Below are 21,993 nucleotides of genomic sequence, written 5' to 3' on the forward strand. Positions count from 1 at the left end.
AATTGGAGCATTTCTAGCATGTTTATTTGAAATTAGAAATTTACATTATTCAGTTTGGTCAGACGTTTGTAATATTCTCACAATAAGCTAATTAGCTCAATTGGAGCATTTCTAGCATGTTCGGTTGAAATTGGAAATCTCTATTTTTCAGTTTTGTCAGACGTTTGTAATATTCTCACAATAAGCTAATTGGCTCAATTTGAGCATTTCTAGCATGTTTGGTTGAAATTGGAAATTTACATTTTTCACTTTTGTCGGACGTTTGTAATATTCTCACAATAAGCTAATTAGCTCAATTGGAGCATTTCTAGCATGTTTGGTTGAAATTGAAAATTTGCATTTTTCACTTTTGTCAGACAATTGCAATATTCTCACAATAAGCTAATTAGCTCAATTGGAGCATTTCTAGCGTGTTTGGTTGAAATTGGAAATTTGCATTTTTCACTTTTGTCAGACAATTGCAATATTCTCACAATAAGCTAATTAGCTCAATTGGAGCATTTCTAGCATGTTTGGTTGAAATTGGAAAATTACATTTTTCACTTTTGTCAGACGTTTGTAATATTCTCACAATAAGCTAATTAGCTCAATTGGAACATTCCTAACATGTTTGGTTGAAATTGGAAATTTACATTTTTCAGTTTTGTCAGACGTTTGTAATATTCTCACAATAAGCTAATTAGCTCAATTGGAGCATTTCTAGCTTGTTTGGTTGAAATTGGAAATTTACATTTTTCAGTTTGGTCAGACGTTTGTAATATTCTCACAATAAGCTAATTAGCTCAATTGGAGCATTTCTAGCATGTTCGGTTGAAATTGGAAATCTCTATTTTTCAGTTTTGTCAGACGTTTGTAATATTCTCACAATAAGTTAATTGGCTCAAATTGAGCATTTCTAGCATGTTTGGTTGAAATTGGAAATTTACATTTTTCACTTTTGTCGGACGTTTGTAATATTCTCACAATAAGCTAATTAGCTCAATTGGAGCATTTCTAGCATGTTTGGTTGAAATTGAAAATTTACATTTTTTAGTGTTGTCAGAGGTTTGTAATATTCTCACAATAAGCTAACTAGCTCAATTGGAGCATTTCTAGCATGTTTGGTTGAAATTGAAAATTTACATTTTTCAGTTTTGTCAGACGTTTGTAATATTCTCACAATAAGCTAATTAGCTCAATTGGAACATTTCTAGCATGTTTGGTTGAAATTGGAAATTTACATTTTTCACTTTTGTCAGACAATTGCAATATTCTCACAATAAGCTAATTAGCTCAATTGGAGCATTTCTAGCATGTTCGGTTGAAATTGGAAATCTCTATTTTTCAGTTTTGTCAGACATTTGTAATATTCTCACAATAAGCTAATTGGCTCAATTTGAGCATTTCTAGCATGTTTGGTTGAAATTGGAAATTTACATTTTTCAGCTTTGTCAGACGTTTGTAATATTCTCACAATAAGCTAATTAGCTCAATTTGAGCATTTCTAGCATGTTTGGTTGAAATTGGAAATTTACATTTTTCACTTTTGTCGGACGTTTGTAATATTCTCACAATAAGCTAATTAGCTCAATTGGAGCATTTCTAGCATGTTTAGTTGAAATTGAAAATTTACATTTTTCACTTTTGTCAGACCTTTGTAATATTCTCACAATAAGCTAATTAGCTCAATTGGAGCATTTCTAGCATGTTCGGTTGAAATTGGAAATCTCTATTTTTCAGTTTTGTCAGACATTTGTAATATTCTCACAATAAGCTAATTGGCTCAAATTGAGCATTTCTAGCATGTTTGGTTGAAATTGGAAATTTACATTTTTCAATTTTGTCGGACGTTTGTAATATTCTCACAATAAGCTAATTAGCTCAATTGGAGCATTTCTAGCATGTTTGGTTGAAATTGAAAATTTACATTTTTCAGTGTTGTCAGACGTTTGTAATATTCTAACAATAAGCTAACTAGCTCAATTGGAGCATTTCTAGCATGTTTGGTTGAAATTGAAAATTTACATTTTTCACTTTTGTCAGACGTTTGTAATATTCTCACAATAAGCTAATTAGCTCAATTGGAGCATTTCTAGCATGTTTGGTTGAAATTGGAAATTTACATTTATCAGTTTTGCCAGACGTTTGTAATATTCTCACAAAAAGCTAATTAGCTCAAATGGAGCATTTCTAGCATGTTTGGTTGAAATTGGAAATTTACATTTTTCAGTTTTGTCAGACGTTTGTAATATTCTCACAATAAGCTAATTAGCTCAATTGGAGCATTTCTAGCATGTTTGGTTGAAATTGGAAATTTACATTTTTCACTTTTGTCAGACAATTGCAATATTCTCACAATAAGCTAATTAGCTCAATTGGAGCATTTCTAGCATGTTTAGTTGAAATTGGAAATTTACATTTTTCACTTTTGTCAGACAATTGCAATATTCTCACAATAAGCTAATTAGCTCAATTGGAGCATTTCTAGCATGTTTGGTTGAAATTGGAAAATTACATTTTTCACTTTTGTCAGACGTTTGTAATATTCTCACAATAAGCTAATTAGCTCAATTGGAACATTTCTAGCATGTTTGGTTGAAATTGGAAATTTACATTTTTCAGTTTTGTCAGACGTTTGTAATATTCTCACAATAAGCTAACTAGCTCAATTGAAGCATTTCTAGCATGTTTGGTTGAAATTGAAAATTTACATTTTTCAGTTTTGTCAGAGGTTTGTAATATTCTCACAATAAGCTAATTAGCTCAATTGGAGCATTTCTAGCATGTTCGGTTGAAATTGGAAATCTCTATTTTTCAGTTTTGTCAGACGTTTGTAATATTCTCACAATAAGCTAATTAGCTCAATTGGAGCATTTCTAGCATGTTTGGTTGAAATTGGAAATTTACATTTTTCATTTTTGTCGGACGTTTGTAATATTCTCACAATAAGCTAATTAGCTCAATTGGAGCATTTCTAGCATGTTTGGTTGAAATTGTAAATTTACATTTTTCAGTGTTGTCAGAGGTTTGTAATATTCTCACAATAAGCTAACTAGCTCAATTGAAGCATTTCTAGCATGTTTGGTTGAAATTGAAAATTTACATTTTTCAGTTTTGTCAGACGTTTGTAATATTTTCAAAATAAGCTAATTAGCTCATATTGAGCATTTCTAGCATGTTTGGTTGAAATTGGAAATTTACATTTTTCACTTTTGTCGGACGTTTGTAATATTCTCACAATAAGCTAATTAGCTCAATTGGAGCATTTCTAGCATGTTTGGTTGAAATTGAAAATTTACATTTTTCAGTTTTGTCAGACAATTGCAATATTCTCACAATAAGCTAATTAGCTCAATTGGAGCATTTCTAGCATGTTTGGTTGAAATTGGAAATTTGCATTTTTCACTTTTGTCAGACAATTGCAATATTCTCACAATAAGCTAATTAGCTCAATTGAAGCATTTCTAGCATGTTTGGTTGAAATTGGAAAATTACATTTTTCACTTTTGTCAGACGTTTGTAATATTCTCACAATAAGCTAATTAGCTCAATTGGAACATTCCTAGCATGTTTGGTTGAAATTGGAAATTTACATTTTTCAGTTTTGTCAGACGTTTGTAATATTCTCACAATAAGCTAATTAGCTCAATTGGAGCATTTCTAGCTTGTTTGGTTGAAATTGGAAATTTACATTTTTCAGTTTGGTCAGACGTTTGTAATATTCTCACAATAAGCCAATTAGCTCAATTGGAGCATTTCTAGCATGTTCGGTTGAAATTGGAAATCTCTATTTTTCAGTTTTGTCAGACGTTTGTAATATTCTCACAATAAGCTAATTGGCTCAAATTGAGCATTTCTAGCATGTTTGGTTGAAATTGGAAATTTACATTTTTCACTTTTGTCGGACGTTTGTAATATTCTCACAATAAGCTAATTAGCTCAATTGGAGCATTTCTAGCATGTTTGGTTGAAATTGAAAATTTACATTTTTTAGTGTTGTCAGAGGTTTGTAATATTCTCACAATAAGCTAACTAGCTCAATTGGAGCATTTCTAGCATGTTTGGTTGAAATTGAAAATTTACATTTTTCAGTTTTGTCAGACGTTTGTAATATTCTCACAATAAGCTAATTAGCTCAATTGGAGCATTTCTAGCATGTTTGGTTGAAATTGGAAATTTACATTTTTCACTTTTGTCAGACAATTGCAATATTCTCACAATAAGCTAATTAGCTCAATTGGAGCATTTCTAGCATGTTTGGTTGAAATTGGAAATTTACATTTTTCACTTTTGTCAGACAATTGCAATATTCTCACGATAAGCTAATTAGCTCAATTGGAGCATTTCTAGCATGTTTGGTTGAAATTGGAAATTTACATTTTTCAGCTTTGTCAGACGTTTGTAATATTCTCACAATAAGCTAATTAGCTCAATTGGAGCATTTCTAGCATGTTTGGTTGAAATTGGAAATTTACATTTTTCACTTTTGTCGGACGTTTGTAATATTCTCACAATAAGCTAATTAGCTCAATTGGAGCATTTCTAGCATGTTTAGTTGAAATTGAAAATTTACATTTTTCAGTGTTGTCAGAGGTTTGTAATATTCTCACAATAAGCTAACTAGCTCAATTGGAGCATTTCTAGCATGTTTGGTTGAAATTGAAAATTTAAATTTTTCAGTTTTGTCAGACGTTTGTAATATTCTCACAATAAGCTAATTAACTCAATTGGAGCATTTCTAGCATGTTTGGTTGAAATTGGAAATTTACATTTTTCAGTTTTGTCAGACGTTTGTAATATTCTCACAATAAGCTAATTAGCTCAATTGGAGCATTTCTAGCATGTTTGGTTGAAATTGGAAAATTACATTTTTCAGTTTTGTCAGACGTTTGTAATATTCTCACAATAAGCTAATTAGCTCAATTGGAGCATTTCTAGCATGTTTGGTTGAAATTGGAAATTTACATTTTTCAGTTTTGTCAGACGTTTGTAATATTCTTACAATAAGCTAATTAGCTCAATTGGAGCATTTCTAGCATGTTTGGTTGAAATTGGAAATTTACATTTTTCAGTTTTGTCAGACGTTTGTAATATTCTCACAATAAGCTAATTAGCTCAATTGGAGCATTTCTAGCATGTTTGGTTGAAATTGGAATTTTACATTTTTCCCTTTTGTCAGACCTTTGTAATATTCTCACAATAAGCTAATTAGCTCAATTGGAGCATTTCTAGCATGTTCGGTTGAAATTGGAAATCTCTATTTTTCAGTTTTGTCAGACATTTGTAATATTCTCACAATAAGCTAATTGGCTCAAATTGAGCATTTCTAGCATGTTTGGTTGAAATTGGAAATTTACATTTTTCAATTTTGTCGGACGTTTGTAATATTCTCACAATAAGCTAATTAGCTCAATTGGAGCATTTCTAGCATGTTTGGTTGAAATTGAAAATTTACATTTTTCAGTGTTGTCAGAGGTTTGTAATATTCTCACAATAAGCTAACTAGCTCAATTGGAGCATTTCTAGCATGTTTGGTTGAAATTGGAAATTTACATTTATCAGTTTTGTCAGACGTTTGTAATATTCTCACAAAAAGCTAATTAGCTCAAATGGAGCATTTCTAGCATGTTTGGTTGAAATTGGAAATTTACATTTTTCACTTTTGTCAGACGTTTGTAATATTCTCACAATAAGCTAATTAGCTCAATTGGAGCATTTCTAGCATGTTTGGTTGAAATTGGAAATTTACATTTTTCACTTTTGTCAGACAATTGCAATATTCTCACAATAAGCTAATTAGCTCAAATGGAGCATTTCTAGCATGTTTGGTTGAAATTAGAAATTTACATTTTTCAGTTTTGTCAGACGTTTGTAATATTCTCACAATAAGCTAATTAGCTCAATTGGAGCATTTCTAGCATGTTTGGTTGAAATTGGAAATTTACATTTATCAGTTTTGTCAGACGTTTGTAATATTCTCACAAAAAGCTAATTAGCTCAAATGGAGCATTTCTAGCATGTTCGGTTGAAATTGGAAATCTCTATTTTTCAGTTTTGTCAGACATTTGTAATATTCTCACAATAAGCTAATTGGCTCAAATTGAGCATTTCTAGCATGTTTGGTTGAAATTGGAAATTTACATTTTTCAATTTTGTCGGACGTTTGTAATATTCTCACAATAAGCTAATTAGCTCAATTGGAGCATTTCTAGCATGTTTGGTTGAAATTGAAAATTTACATTTTTCAGTGTTGTCAGACGTTTGTAATATTCTAACAATAAGCTAACTAGCTCAATTGGAGCATTTCTAGCATGTTTGGTTGAAATTGAAAATTTACATTTTTCACTTTTGTCAGACGTTTGTAATATTCTCACAATAAGCTAATTAGCTCAATTGGAGCATTTCTAGCATGTTTGGTTGAAATTGGAAATTTACATTTATCAGTTTTGCCAGACGTTTGTAATATTCTCACAAAAAGCTAATTAGCTCAAATGGAGCATTTCTAGCATGTTTGGTTGAAATTGGAAATTTACATTTTTCAGTTTTGTAAGACGTTTGTAATATTCTCACAATAAGCTAATTAGCTCAATTGGAGCACTTCTAGCATGTTTGGTTGAAATTGGAAGTTTACATTTTTCACTTTTGTCAGACAATTGCAATATTCTCACAATAAGCTAATTAGCTCAATTGGAGCATTTCTAGCATGTTTGGTTGAAATTGGAAATTTACATTTTTCAGTTTTGTCAGACGTTTGTAATATTCTCACAATAAGCTAATTAGCTCAATTGGAGCATTTCTAGCATGTTTGGTTGAAATTGGAAATTTACATTTTTCACTTTTGTCAGACAATTGCAATATTCTCACAATAAGCTAATTAGCTCAATTGGAGCATTTCTAGCATGTTTAGTTGAAATTGGAAATTTACATTTTTCACTTTTGTCAGACAATTGCAATATTCTCACAATAAGCTAATTAGCTCAATTGGAGCATTTCTAGCATGTTTGGTTGAAATTGGAAAATTACATTTTTCACTTTTGTCAGACGTTTGTAATATTCTCACAATAAGCTAATTAGCTCAATTGGAACATTTCTAGCATGTTTGGTTGAAATTGGAAATTTACATTTTTCAGTTTTGTCAGACGTTTGTAATATTCTCACAATAAGCTAATTAGCTCAATTGGAGCATTTCTAGCTTGGTTGGTGGAAATTGGAAATTTACATTTTTCAGTTTGGTCAGACGTTTGTAATATTCTCACAATAAGCTAATTAGCTCAATTGGAGCATTTCTAGCATGTTTGGTTGAAATTGGAAATCTCTATTTTTCAGTTTTGTCAGACGTTTGTAATATTCTCACAATAAGCTAATTGGCTCAATTTGAGCATTTCTAGCATGTTTGGTTGAAATTGGAAATTTACATTTTTCACTTTTGTCGGACGTTTGTAATATTCTCACAATAAGCTAATTAGCTCAATTGGAGCATTTCTAGCATGTTTGGTTGAAATTGAAAATTTACATTTTTCAGTGTTGTCAGAGGTTTGTAATATTCTCACAATAAGCTAATTAGCTCAATTGGAGCATTTCTAGCATGTTCGGTTGAAATTGGAAATCTCTATTTTTCAGTTTTGTCAGACGTTTGTAATATTCTCACAATAAGCTAATTAGCTCAATTGGAGCATTTCTAGCATGTTTGGTTGAAATTGGAAATTTACATTTTTCATTTTTGTCGGACGTTTGTAATATTCTCACAATAAGCTAATTAGCTCAATTGGAGCATTTCTAGCATGTTTGGTTGAAATTGTAAATTTACATTTTTCAGTGTTGTCAGAGGTTTGTAATATTCTCACAATAAGCTAACTAGCTCAATTGAAGCATTTCTAGCATGTTTGGTTGAAATTGAAAATTTACATTTTTCAGTTTTGTCAGACGTTTGTAATATTTTCAAAATAAGCTAATTAGCTCATATTGAGCATTTCTAGCATGTTTGGTTGAAATTGGAAATTTACATTTTTCACTTTTGTCGGACGTTTGTAATATTCTCACAATAAGCTAATTAGCTCAATTGGAGCATTTCTAGCATGTTTGGTTGAAATTGAAAATTTACATTTTTCAGTTTTGTCAGACAATTGCAATATTCTCACAATAAGCTAATTAGCTCAATTGGAGCATTTCTAGCATGTTTGGTTGAAATTGGAAATTTGCATTTTTCACTTTTGTCAGACAATTGCAATATTCTCACAATAAGCTAATTAGCTCAATTGAAGCATTTCTAGCATGTTTGGTTGAAATTGGAAAATTACATTTTTCACTTTTGTCAGACGTTTGTAATATTCTCACAATAAGCTAATTAGCTCAATTGGAACATTCCTAGCATGTTTGGTTGAAATTGGAAATTTACATTTTTCAGTTTTGTCAGACGTTTGTAATATTCTCACAATAAGCTAATTAGCTCAATTGGAGCATTTCTAGCTTGTTTGGTTGAAATTGGAAATTTACATTTTTCAGTTTGGTCAGACGTTTGTAATATTCTCACAATAAGCCAATTAGCTCAATTGGAGCATTTCTAGCATGTTCGGTTGAAATTGGAAATCTCTATTTTTCAGTTTTGTCAGACGTTTGTAATATTCTCACAATAAGCTAATTGGCTCAAATTGAGCATTTCTAGCATGTTTGGTTGAAATTGGAAATTTACATTTTTCACTTTTGTCGGACGTTTGTAATATTCTCACAATAAGCTAATTAGCTCAATTGGAGCATTTCTAGCATGTTTGGTTGAAATTGAAAATTTACATTTTTTAGTGTTGTCAGAGGTTTGTAATATTCTCACAATAAGCTAACTAGCTCAATTGGAGCATTTCTAGCATGTTTGGTTGAAATTGAAAATTTACATTTTTCAGTTTTGTCAGACGTTTGTAATATTCTCACAATAAGCTAATTAGCTCAATTGGAGCATTTCTAGCATGTTTGGTTGAAATTGGAAATTTACATTTTTCACTTTTGTCAGACAATTGCAATATTCTCACAATAAGCTAATTAGCTCAATTGGAGCATTTCTAGCATGTTTGGTTGAAATTGGAAATTTACATTTTTCACTTTTGTCAGACAATTGCAATATTCTCACGATAAGCTAATTAGCTCAATTGGAGCATTTCTAGCATGTTTGGTTGAAATTGGAAATTTACATTTTTCAGCTTTGTCAGACGTTTGTAATATTCTCACAATAAGCTAATTAGCTCAATTGGAGCATTTCTAGCATGTTTGGTTGAAATTGGAAATTTACATTTTTCACTTTTGTCGGACGTTTGTAATATTCTCACAATAAGCTAATTAGCTCAATTGGAGCATTTCTAGCATGTTTAGTTGAAATTGAAAATTTACATTTTTCAGTGTTGTCAGAGGTTTGTAATATTCTCACAATAAGCTAACTAGCTCAATTGGAGCATTTCTAGCATGTTTGGTTGAAATTGAAAATTTAAATTTTTCAGTTTTGTCAGACGTTTGTAATATTCTCACAATAAGCTAATTAACTCAATTGGAGCATTTCTAGCATGTTTGGTTGAAATTGGAAATTTACATTTTTCAGTTTTGTCAGACGTTTGTAATATTCTCACAATAAGCTAATTAGCTCAATTGGAGCATTTCTAGCATGTTTGGTTGAAATTGGAAAATTACATTTTTCAGTTTTGTCAGACGTTTGTAATATTCTCACAATAAGCTAATTAGCTCAATTGGAGCATTTCTAGCATGTTTGGTTGAAATTGGAAATTTACATTTTTCAGTTTTGTCAGACGTTTGTAATATTCTTACAATAAGCTAATTAGCTCAATTGGAGCATTTCTAGCATGTTTGGTTGAAATTGGAAATTTACATTTTTCAGTTTTGTCAGACGTTTGTAATATTCTCACAATAAGCTAATTAGCTCAATTGGAGCATTTCTAGCATGTTTGGTTGAAATTGGAATTTTACATTTTTCCCTTTTGTCAGACCTTTGTAATATTCTCACAATAAGCTAATTAGCTCAATTGGAGCATTTCTAGCATGTTCGGTTGAAATTGGAAATCTCTATTTTTCAGTTTTGTCAGACATTTGTAATATTCTCACAATAAGCTAATTGGCTCAAATTGAGCATTTCTAGCATGTTTGGTTGAAATTGGAAATTTACATTTTTCAATTTTGTCGGACGTTTGTAATATTCTCACAATAAGCTAATTAGCTCAATTGGAGCATTTCTAGCATGTTTGGTTGAAATTGAAAATTTACATTTTTCAGTGTTGTCAGAGGTTTGTAATATTCTCACAATAAGCTAACTAGCTCAATTGGAGCATTTCTAGCATGTTTGGTTGAAATTGGAAATTTACATTTATCAGTTTTGTCAGACGTTTGTAATATTCTCACAAAAAGCTAATTAGCTCAAATGGAGCATTTCTAGCATGTTTGGTTGAAATTGGAAATTTACATTTTTCACTTTTGTCAGACGTTTGTAATATTCTCACAATAAGCTAATTAGCTCAATTGGAGCATTTCTAGCATGTTTGGTTGAAATTGGAAATTTACATTTTTCACTTTTGTCAGACAATTGCAATATTCTCACAATAAGCTAATTAGCTCAAATGGAGCATTTCTAGCATGTTTGGTTGAAATTAGAAATTTACATTTTTCAGTTTTGTCAGACGTTTGTAATATTCTCACAATAAGCTAATTAGCTCAATTGGAGCATTTCTAGCATGTTTGGTTGAAATTGGAAATTTACATTTATCAGTTTTGTCAGACGTTTGTAATATTCTCACAAAAAGCTAATTAGCTCAAATGGAGCATTTCTAGCATGTTTGGTTGAAATTGGAAATTTACATTTTTCAGTTTTGTAAGACGTTTGTAATATTCTCACAATAAGCTAATTAGCTCAATTGGAGCACTTCTAGCATGTTTGGTTGAAATTGGAAATTTACATTTATCAGTTTTGTCAGACGTTTGTAATATTCTCACAAAAAGCTAATTAGCTCAAATGGAGCATTTCTAGCATGTTTGGTTGAAATTGGAAATTTACATTTTTCACTTTTGTCAGACGTTTGTAATATTCTCACAATAAGCTAATTAGCTCAATTGGAGCATTTCTAGCATGTTTGGTTGAAATTGGAAATTTACATTTTTCACTTTTGTCAGACAATTGCAATATTCTCACAATAAGCTAATTAGCTCAATTGGAGCATTTCTAGCATGTTTAGTTGAAATTGGAAATTTACATTTTTCACTTTTGTCAGACAATTGCAATATTCTCACAATAAGCTAATTAGCTCAATTGGAGCATTTCTAGCATGTTTGGTTGAAATTGGAAAATTACATTTTTCACTTTTGTCAGACGTTTGTAATATTCTCACAATAAGCTAATTAGCTCAATTGGAACATTTCTAGCATGTTTGGTTGAAATTGGAAATTTACATTTTTCAGTTTTGTCAGACGTTTGTAATATTCTCACAATAAGCTAATTAGCTCAATTGGAGCATTTCTAGCTTGGTTGGTTGAAATTGGAAATTTACATTTTTCAGTTTGGTCAGACGTTTGTAATATTCTCACAATAAGCTAATTAGCTCAATTGGAGCATTTCTAGCATGTTCGGTTGAAATTGGAAATCTCTATTTTTCAGTTTTGTCAGACGTTTGTAATATTCTCACAATAAGCTAATTGGCTCAATTTGAGCATTTCTAGCATGTTTGGTTGAAATTGGAAATTTACATTTTTCACTTTTGTCGGACGTTTGTAATATTCTCACAATAAGCTAATTAGCTCAATTGGAGCATTTCTAGCATGTTTGGTTGAAATTGAAAATTTACATTTTTCAGTGTTGTCAGAGGTTTGTAATATTCTCACAATAAGCTAATTAGCTCAATTGGAGCATTTCTAGCATGTTCGGTTGAAATTGGAAATCTCTATTTTTCAGTTTTGTCAGACGTTTGTAATATTCTCACAATAAGCTAATTAGCTCAATTGGAGCATTTCTAGCATGTTTGGTTGAAATTGGAAATTTACATTTTTCATTTTTGTCGGACGTTTGTAATATTCTCACAATAAGCTAATTAGCTCAATTGGAGCATTTCTAGCATGTTTGGTTGAAATTGTAAATTTACATTTTTCAGTGTTGTCAGAGGTTTGTAATATTCTCACAAAAAGCTAATTAGCTCAAATGGAGCATTTCTAGCATGTTTGGTTGAAATTGGAAATTTACATTTATCAGTTTTGTCAGACGTTTGTAATATTCTCACAAAAAGCTAATTAGCTCAAATGGAGCTTTTCTAGTATGTTTGGTTGAAATTGGAAATTTACATTTTTCAGTGTTGTCAGAGGTTTGTAATATTCTCACAATAAGCTAACTAGCTCAATTGGAGCATTTCTAGCATGTTTGGTTGAAATTGAAAATTTACATTTTTCAGTTTTGTCAGACGTTTGTAATATTCTCACAATAAGCTAATTAGCTCAATTGGAGCATTTCTAGCATGTTTAGTTGAAATTGGAAATTTACATTTTTCAGTTTTGTCAGACGTTTGTAATATTCTCACAATAAGCTAATTAGCTCAATTGGAGCATTTCTAGCATGTTTGGTTGAAATTGGAAATTTACATTTTTCAGTTTGGTCAGACGTTTGTAATATTCTCACAATAAGCTAATTAGCTCAATTGGAGCATTTCTAGCATGTTTAGTTGAAATTGGAAATTTACATTTTTCAGTTTTGTCAGACGTTTGTAATATTCTCACAATAAGCTAATTAGCTCAATTGGAGCATTTCTAGCATGTTTGGTTGAAATTGGAAAATTACATTTTTCACTTTTGTCAGACGTTTGTAATATTCTCACAATAAGCTAATTAGCTCAATTGGAACATTCCTAGCATGTTTGGTTGAAATTGGAAATTTACATTTTTCAGTTTTGTCAGACGTTTGTAATATTCTCACAATAAGCTAATTAGCTCAATTGGAGCATTTCTAGCTTGTTTGGTTGAAATTGGAAATTTACATTTTTCAGTTTGGTCAGACGTTTGTAATATTCTCACAATAAGCTAATTAGCTCAATTGGAGCATTTCTAGCATGTTCGGTTGAAATTGGAAATCTCTATTTTTCAGTTTTGTCAGACGTTTGTAATATTCTCACAATAAGCTAATTGGCTCAAATTGAGCATTTCTAGCATGTTTGGTTGAAATTGGAAATTTACATTTTTCACTTTTGTCGGACGTTTGTAATATTCTCACAATAAGCTAATTAGCTCAATTGGAGCATTTCTAGCATGTTTGGTTGAAATTGAAAATTTACATTTTTTAGTGTTGTCAGAGGTTTGTAATATTCTCACAATAAGCTAACTAGCTCAATTGGAGCATTTCTAGCATGTTTGGTTGAAATTGAAAATTTACATTTTTCAGTTTTGTCAGACGTTTGTAATATTCTCACAATAAGCTAATTAGCTCAATTGGAGCATTTCTAGCATGTTTGGTTGAAATTGGAAATTTACATTTTTCACTTTTGTCAGACAATTGCAATATTCTCACAATAAGCTAATTAGCTCAATTGGAGCATTTCTAGCATGTTTGGTTGAAATTGGAAATTTACATTTTTCAGTTTTGTCAGACGTTTGTAATATTCTCACAATAAGCTAATTAGCTCAATTGGAGCATTTCTAGCATGTTTGGTTGAAATTGGAAATTTACATTTTTCAGTTTTGTCAGACGTTTGTAATATTCTCACAATAAGCTAATTAGCTCAATTGGAGCATTTCTAGCATGTTTGGTTGAAATTGGAAATTTAAATTTTTCACTTTTGTCAGACAATTGCAATATTCTCACAATAAGCTAATTAGCTCAATTGGAGCATTTCTAGCATGTTTGGTTGAAATTGGAAATTTACATTTTTCACTTCTGTCAGACAATTGCAATATTCTCACAATAAGCTAATTAGCTCCATTGGAGCATTTCTAGCATGTTTGGTTGAAATTGGAAAATTACATTTTTCACTTTTGTCAGACGTTTGTAATATTCTCACAATAAGCTAATTAGCTCAATTGGAACATTCCTAGCATGTTTGGTTGAAATTGGAAATTTACATTTTTCAGTTTTGTCAGACGTTTGTAATATTCTCACAATAAGCTAATTAGCTCAATTGGAGCATTTCTAGTTTGTTTGGTTGAAATTGGAAATTTACATTTTTCAGTTTGGTCAGACGTTTGTAATATTCTCACAATAAGCTAATTAGCTCAATTGGAGCATTTCTAGCATGTTCGGTTGAAATTGGAAATCTCTATATTTCAGTTTTGTCAGACGTTTGTAATATTCTCACAATAAGCTAATTGGCTCAAATTGAGCATTTCTAGCATGTTTGGTTGAAATTGGAAATTTACATTTTTCAATTTTGTTGGACGTTTGTAATATTCTCACAATAAGCTAATTAGCTCAATTGGAGCATTTCTAGCATGTTTGGTTGAAATTGGAAATTTACATTTTTCAGTGTTGTCAGAGGTTTGTAATATTCTCACAATAAGCTAACTAGCTCAATTGGAGCATTTCTAGCATGTTTGGTTGAAATTGGAAATTTACATTTTTCACTTTTGTCAGACGTTTGTAATATTCTCACAATAAGCTAATTAGCTCAATTGGAGCATTTCTAGCATGTTTAGTTGAAATTGGAAATTTACATTTTTCAGTTTGTCAGACGTTTGTAATATTCTCACAATAAGCTAATTAGCTCAATTGGAGCATTTCTAGCTTGGTTGGTGGAAATTGGAAATTTACATTTTTCAGTTTGGTCAGACGTTTGTAATATTCTCACAATAAGCTAATTAGCTCAATTGGAGCATTTCTAGCATGTTTGGTTGAAATTGGAAATCTCTATTTTTCAGTTTTGTCAGACGTTTGTAATATTCTCACAATAAGCTAATTGGCTCAATTTGAGCATTTCTAGCATGTTTGGTTGAAATTGGAAATTTACATTTTTCACTTTTGTCGGACGTTTGTAATATTCTCACAATAAGCTAATTAGCTCAATTGGAGCATTTCTAGCATGTTTGGTTGAAATTGAAAATTTACATTTTTCAGTGTTGTCAGAGGTTTGTAATATTCTCACAATAAGCTAATTAGCTCAATTGGAGCATTTCTAGCATGTTCGGTTGAAATTGGAAATCTCTATTTTTCAGTTTTGTCAGACGTTTGTAATATTCTCACAATAAGCTAATTAGCTCAATTGGAGCATTTCTAGCATGTTTGGTTGAAATTGGAAATTTACATTTTTCATTTTTGTCGGACGTTTGTAATATTCTCACAATAAGCTAATTAGCTCAATTGGAGCATTTCTAGCATGTTTGGTTGAAATTGTAAATTTACATTTTTCAGTGTTGTCAGAGGTTTGTAATATTCTCACAATAAGCTAACTAGCTCAATTGAAGCATTTCTAGCATGTTTGGTTGAAATTGAAAATTTACATTTTTCAGTTTTGTCAGACGTTTGTAATATTTTCAAAATAAGCTAATTAGCTCATATTGAGCATTTCTAGCATGTTTGGTTGAAATTGGAAATTTACATTTTTCACTTTTGTCGGACGTTTGTAATATTCTCACAATAAGCTAATTAGCTCAATTGGAGCATTTCTAGCATGTTTGGTTGAAATTGAAAATTTACATTTTTCAGTTTTGTCAGACAATTGCAATATTCTCACAATAAGCTAATTAGCTCAATTGGAGCATTTCTAGCATATTTGGTTGAAATTGGAAATTTGCATTTTTCACTTTTGTCAGACAATTGCAATATTCTCACAATAAGCTAATTAGCTCAATTGAAGCATTTCTAGCATGTTTGGTTGAAATTGGAAAATTACATTTTTCACTTTTGTCAGACGTTTGTAATATTCTCACAATAAGCTAATTAGCTCAATTGGAACATTCCTAGCATGTTTGGTTGAAATTGGAAATTTACATTTTTCAGTTTTGTCAGACGTTTGTAATATTCTCACAATAAGCTAATTAGCTCAATTGGAGCATTTCTAGCTTGTTTGGTTGAAATTGGAAATTTACATTTTTCAGTTTGGTCAGACGTTTGTAATATTCTCACAATAAGCCAATTAGCTCAATTGGAGCATTTCTAGCATGTTCGGTTGAAATTGGAAATCTCTATTTTTCAGTTTTGTCAGACGTTTGTAATATTCTCACAATAAGCTAATTGGCTCAAATTGAGCATTTCTAGCATGTTTGGTTGAAATTGGAAATTTACATTTTTCACTTTTGTCGGACGTTTGTAATATTCTCACAATAAGCTAATTAGCTCAATTGGAGCATTTCTAGCATGTTTGGTTGAAATTGAAAATTTACATTTTTTAGTGTTGTCAGAGGTTTGTAATATTCTCACAATAAGCTAACTAGCTCAATTGGAGCATTTCTAGCATGTTTGGTTGAAATTGAAAATTTACATTTTTCAGTTTTGTCAGACGTTTGTAATATTCTCACAATAAGCTAATTAGCTCAATTGGAGCATTTCTAGCATGTTTGGTTGAAATTGGAAATTTACATTTTTCACTTTTGTCAGACAATTGCAATATTCTCACAATAAGCTAATTAGCTCAATTGGAGCATTTCTAGCATGTTTGGTTGAAATTGGAAATTTACATTTTTCACTTTTGTCAGACAATTGCAATATTCTCACGATAAGCTAATTAGCTCAATTGGAGCATTTCTAGCATGTTTGGTTGAAATTGGAAATTTACATTTTTCAGCTTTGTCAGACGTTTGTAATATTCTCACAATAAGCTAATTAGCTCAATTGGAGCATTTCTAGCATGTTTGGTTGAAATTGGAAATTTACATTTTTCACTTTTGTCGGACGTTTGTAATATTCTCACAATAAGCTAATTAGCTCAATTGGAGCATTTCTAGCATGTTTAGTTGAAATTGAAAATTTACATTTTTCAGTGTTGTCAGAGGTTTGTAATATTCTCACAATAAGCTAACTAGCTCAATTGGAGCATTTCTAGCATGTTTGGTTGAAATTGAAAATTTAAATTTTTCAGTTTTGTCAGACGTTTGTAATATTCTCACAATAAGCTAATTAACTCAATTGGAGCATTTCTAGCATGTTTGGTTGAAATTGGAAATTTACATTTTTCAGTTTTGTCAGACGTTTGTAATATTCTCACAATAAGCTAATTAGCTCAATTGGAGCATTTCTAGCATGTTTGGTTGAAATTGGAAAATTACATTTTTCAGTTTTGTCAGACGTTTGTAATATTCTCACAATAAGCTAATTAGCTCAATTGGAGCATTTCTAGCATGTTTGGTTGAAATTGGAAATTTACATTTTTCAGTTTTGTCAGACGTTTGTAATATTCTTACAATAAGCTAATTAGCTCAATTGGAGCATTTCTAGCATGTTTGGTTGAAATTGGAAATTTACATTTTTCAGTTTTGTCAGACGTTTGTAATATTCTCACAATAAGCTAATTAGCTCAATTGGAGCATTTCTAGCATGTTTGGTTGAAATTGGAATTTTACATTTTTCCCTTTTGTCAGACCTTTGTAATATTCTCACAATAAGCTAATTAGCTCAATTGGAGCATTTCTAGCATGTTCGGTTGAAATTGGAAATCTCTATTTTTCAGTTTTGTCAGACATTTGTAATATTCTCACAATAAGCTAATTGGCTCAAATTGAGCATTTCTAGCATGTTTGGTTGAAATTGGAAATTTACATTTTTCAATTTTGTCGGACGTTTGTAATATTCTCACAATAAGCTAATTAGCTCAATTGGAGCATTTCTAGCATGTTTGGTTGAAATTGAAAATTTACATTTTTCAGTGTTGTCAGAGGTTTGTAATATTCTCACAATAAGCTAACTAGCTCAATTGGAGCATTTCTAGCATGTTTGGTTGAAATTGGAAATTTACATTTATCAGTTTTGTCAGACGTTTGTAATATTCTCACAAAAAGCTAATTAGCTCAAATGGAGCATTTCTAGCATGTTTGGTTGAAATTGGAAATTTACATTTTTCACTTTTGTCAGACGTTTGTAATATTCTCACAATAAGCTAATTAGCTCAATTGGAGCATTTCTAGCATGTTTGGTTGAAATTGGAAATTTACATTTTTCACTTTTGTCAGACAATTGCAATATTCTCACAATAAGCTAATTAGCTCAAATGGAGCATTTCTAGCATGTTTGGTTGAAATTAGAAATTTACATTTTTCAGTTTTGTCAGACGTTTGTAATATTCTCACAATAAGCTAATTAGCTCAATTGGAGCATTTCTAGCATGTTTGGTTGAAATTGGAAATTTACATTTATCAGTTTTGTCAGACGTTTGTAATATTCTCACAAAAAGCTAATTAGCTCAAATGGAGCATTTCTAGCATGTTTGGTTGAAATTGGAAATTTACATTTTTCAGTTTTGTAAGACGTTTGTAATATTCTCACAATAAGCTAATTAGCTCAATTGGAGCACTTCTAGCATGTTTGGTTGAAATTGGAAATTTACATTTATCAGTTTTGTCAGACGTTTGTAATATTCTCACAAAAAGCTAATTAGCTCAAATGGAGCATTTCTAGCATGTTTGGTTGAAATTGGAAATTTACATTTTTCACTTTTGTCAGACGTTTGTAATATTCTCACAATAAGCTAATTAGCTCAATTGGAGCATTTCTAGCATGTTTGGTTGAAATTGGAAATTTACATTTTTCACTTTTGTCAGACAATTGCAATATTCTCACAATAAGCTAATTAGCTCAATTGGAGCATTTCTAGCATGTTTAGTTGAAATTGGAAATTTACATTTTTCACTTTTGTCAGACAATTGCAATATTCTCACAATAAGCTAATTAGCTCAATTGGAGCATTTCTAGCATGTTTGGTTGAAATTGGAAAATTACATTTTTCACTTTTGTCAGACGTTTGTAATATTCTCACAATAAGCTAATTAGCTCAATTGGAACATTTCTAGCATGTTTGGTTGAAATTGGAAATTTACATTTTTCAGTTTTGTCAGACGTTTGTAATATTCTCACAATAAGCTAATTAGCTCAATTGGAGCATTTCTAGCTTGGTTGGTTGAAATTGGAAATTTACATTTTTCAGTTTGGTCAGACGTTTGTAATATTCTCACAATAAGCTAATTAGCTCAATTGGAGCATTTCTAGCATGTTCGGTTGAAATTGGAAATCTCTATTTTTCAGTTTTGTCAGACGTTTGTAATATTCTCACAATAAGCTAATTGGCTCAATTTGAGCATTTCTAGCATGTTTGGTTGAAATTGGAAATTTACATTTTTCACTTTTGTCGGACGTTTGTAATATTCTCACAATAAGCTAATTAGCTCAATTGGAGCATTTCTAGCATGTTTGGTTGAAATTGAAAATTTACATTTTTCAGTGTTGTCAGAGGTTTGTAATATTCTCACAATAAGCTAATTAGCTCAATTGGAGCATTTCTAGCATGTTCGGTTGAAATTGGAAATCTCTATTTTTCAGTTTTGTCAGACGTTTGTAATATTCTCACAATAAGCTAATTAGCTCAATTGGAGCATTTCTAGCATGTTTGGTTGAAATTGGAAATTTACATTTTTCATTTTTGTCGGACGTTTGTAATATTCTCACAATAAGCTAATTAGCTCAATTGGAGCATTTCTAGCATGTTTGGTTGAAATTGTAAATTTACATTTTTCAGTGTTGTCAGAGGTTTGTAATATTCTCACAATAAGCTAACTAGCTCAATTGGAGCATTTCTAGCATGTTTGGTTGAAATTGAAAATTTACATTTTTCAGTTTTGTCAGACGTTTGTAATATTCTCACAATAAGCTAATTAGCTCAATTGGAGCATTTCTAGCATGTTTAGTTGAAATTGGAAATTTACATTTTTCAGTTTTGTCAGACGTTTGTAATATTCTCACAATAAGCTAATTAGCTCAATTGGAGCATTTCTAGCATGTTTGGTTGAAATTGGAAATTTACATTTTTCAGTTTGGTCAGACGTTTGTAATATTCTCACAATAAGCTAATTAGCTCAATTGGAGCATTTCTAGCATGTTTAGTTGAAATTGGAAATTTACATTTTTCAGTTTTGTCAGACGTTTGTAATATTCTCACAATAAGCTAATTAGCTCAATTGGAGCATTTCTAGCATGTTTGGTTGAAATTGGAAAATTACATTTTTCACTTTTGTCAGACGTTTGTAATATTCTCACAATAAGCTAATTAGCTCAATTGGAACATTCCTAGCATGTTTGGTTGAAATTGGAAATTTACATTTTTCAGTTTTGTCAGACGTTTGTAATATTCTCACAATAAGCTAATTAGCTCAATTGGAGCATTTCTAGCTTGTTTGGTTGAAATTGGAAATTTACATTTTTCAGTTTGGTCAGACGTTTGTAATATTCTCACAATAAGCTAATTAGCTCAATTGGAGCATTTCTAGCATGTTCGGTTGAAATTGGAAATCTCTATTTTTCAGTTTTGTCAGACGTTTGTAATATTCTCACAATAAGCTAATTGGCTCAAATTGAGCATTTCTAGCATGTTTGGTTGAAATTGGAAATTTACATTTTTCACTTTTGTCGGACGTTTGTAATATTCTCACAATAAGCTAATTAGCTCAATTGGAGCATTTCTAGCATGTTTGGTTGAAATTGAAAATTTACATTTTTTAGTGTTGTCAGAGGTTTGTAATATTCTCACAATAAGCTAACTAGCTCAATTGGAGCATTTCTAGCATGTTTGGTTGAAATTGAAAATTTACATTTTTCAGTTTTGTCAGACGTTTGTAATATTCTCACAATAAGCTAATTAGCTCAATTGGAGCATTTCTAGCATGTTTGGTTGAAATTGGAAATTTACATTTTTCACTTTTGTCAGACAATTGCAATATTCTCACAATAAGCTAATTAGCTCAATTGGAGCATTTCTAGCATGTTTGGTTGAAATTGGAAATTTACATTTTTCAGTTTTGTCAGACGTTTGTAATATTCTCACAATAAGCTAATTAGCTCAATTGGAGCATTTCTAGCATGTTTGGTTGAAATTGGAAATTTACATTTTTCAGTTTTGTCAGACGTTTGTAATATTCTCACAATAAGCTAATTAGCTCAATTGGAGCATTTCTAGCATGTTTGGTTGAAATTGGAAATTTAAATTTTTCACTTTTGTCAGACAATTGCAATATTCTCACAATAAGCTAATTAGCTCAATTGGAGCATTTCTAGCATGTTTGGTTGAAATTGGAAATTTACATTTTTCACTTCTGTCAGACAATTGCAATATTCTCACAATAAGCTAATTAGCTCCATTGGAGCATTTCTAGCATGTTTGGTTGAAATTGGAAAATTACATTTTTCACTTTTGTCAGACGTTTGTAATATTCTCACAATAAGCTAATTAGCTCAATTGGAACATTCCTAGCATGTTTGGTTGAAATTGGAAATTTACATTTTTCAGTTTTGTCAGACGTTTGTAATATTCTCACAATAAGCTAATTAGCTCAATTGGAGCATTTCTAGTTTGTTTGGTTGAAATTGGAAATTTACATTTTTCAGTTTGGTCAGACGTTTGTAATATTCTCACAATAAGCTAATTAGCTCAATTGGAGCATTTCTAGCATGTTCGGTTGAAATTGGAAATCTCTATATTTCAGTTTTGTCAGACGTTTGTAATATTCTCACAATAAGCTAATTGGCTCAAATTGAGCATTTCTAGCATGTTTGGTTGAAATTGGAAATTTACATTTTTCAATTTTGTTGGACGTTTGTAATATTCTCACAATAAGCTAATTAGCTCAATTGGAGCATTTCTAGCATGTTTGGTTGAAATTGGAAATTTACATTTTTCAGTGTTGTCAGAGGTTTGTAATATTCTCACAATAAGCTAACTAGCTCAATTGGAGCATTTCTAGCATGTTTGGTTGAAATTGAAAATTTACATTTTTCACTTTTGTCAGACGTTTGTAATATTCTCACAATAAGCTAATTAGCTCAATTGGAGCATTTCTAGCATGTTTAGTTGAAATTGGAAATTT

This window comes from Watersipora subatra, unplaced genomic scaffold (assembly GCF_963576615.1).
Source record: "Watersipora subatra unplaced genomic scaffold, tzWatSuba1.1 SCAFFOLD_45, whole genome shotgun sequence".
NCBI classification, from domain to species: Eukaryota; Metazoa; Bryozoa; class Gymnolaemata; order Cheilostomatida; family Watersiporidae; genus Watersipora; species Watersipora subatra.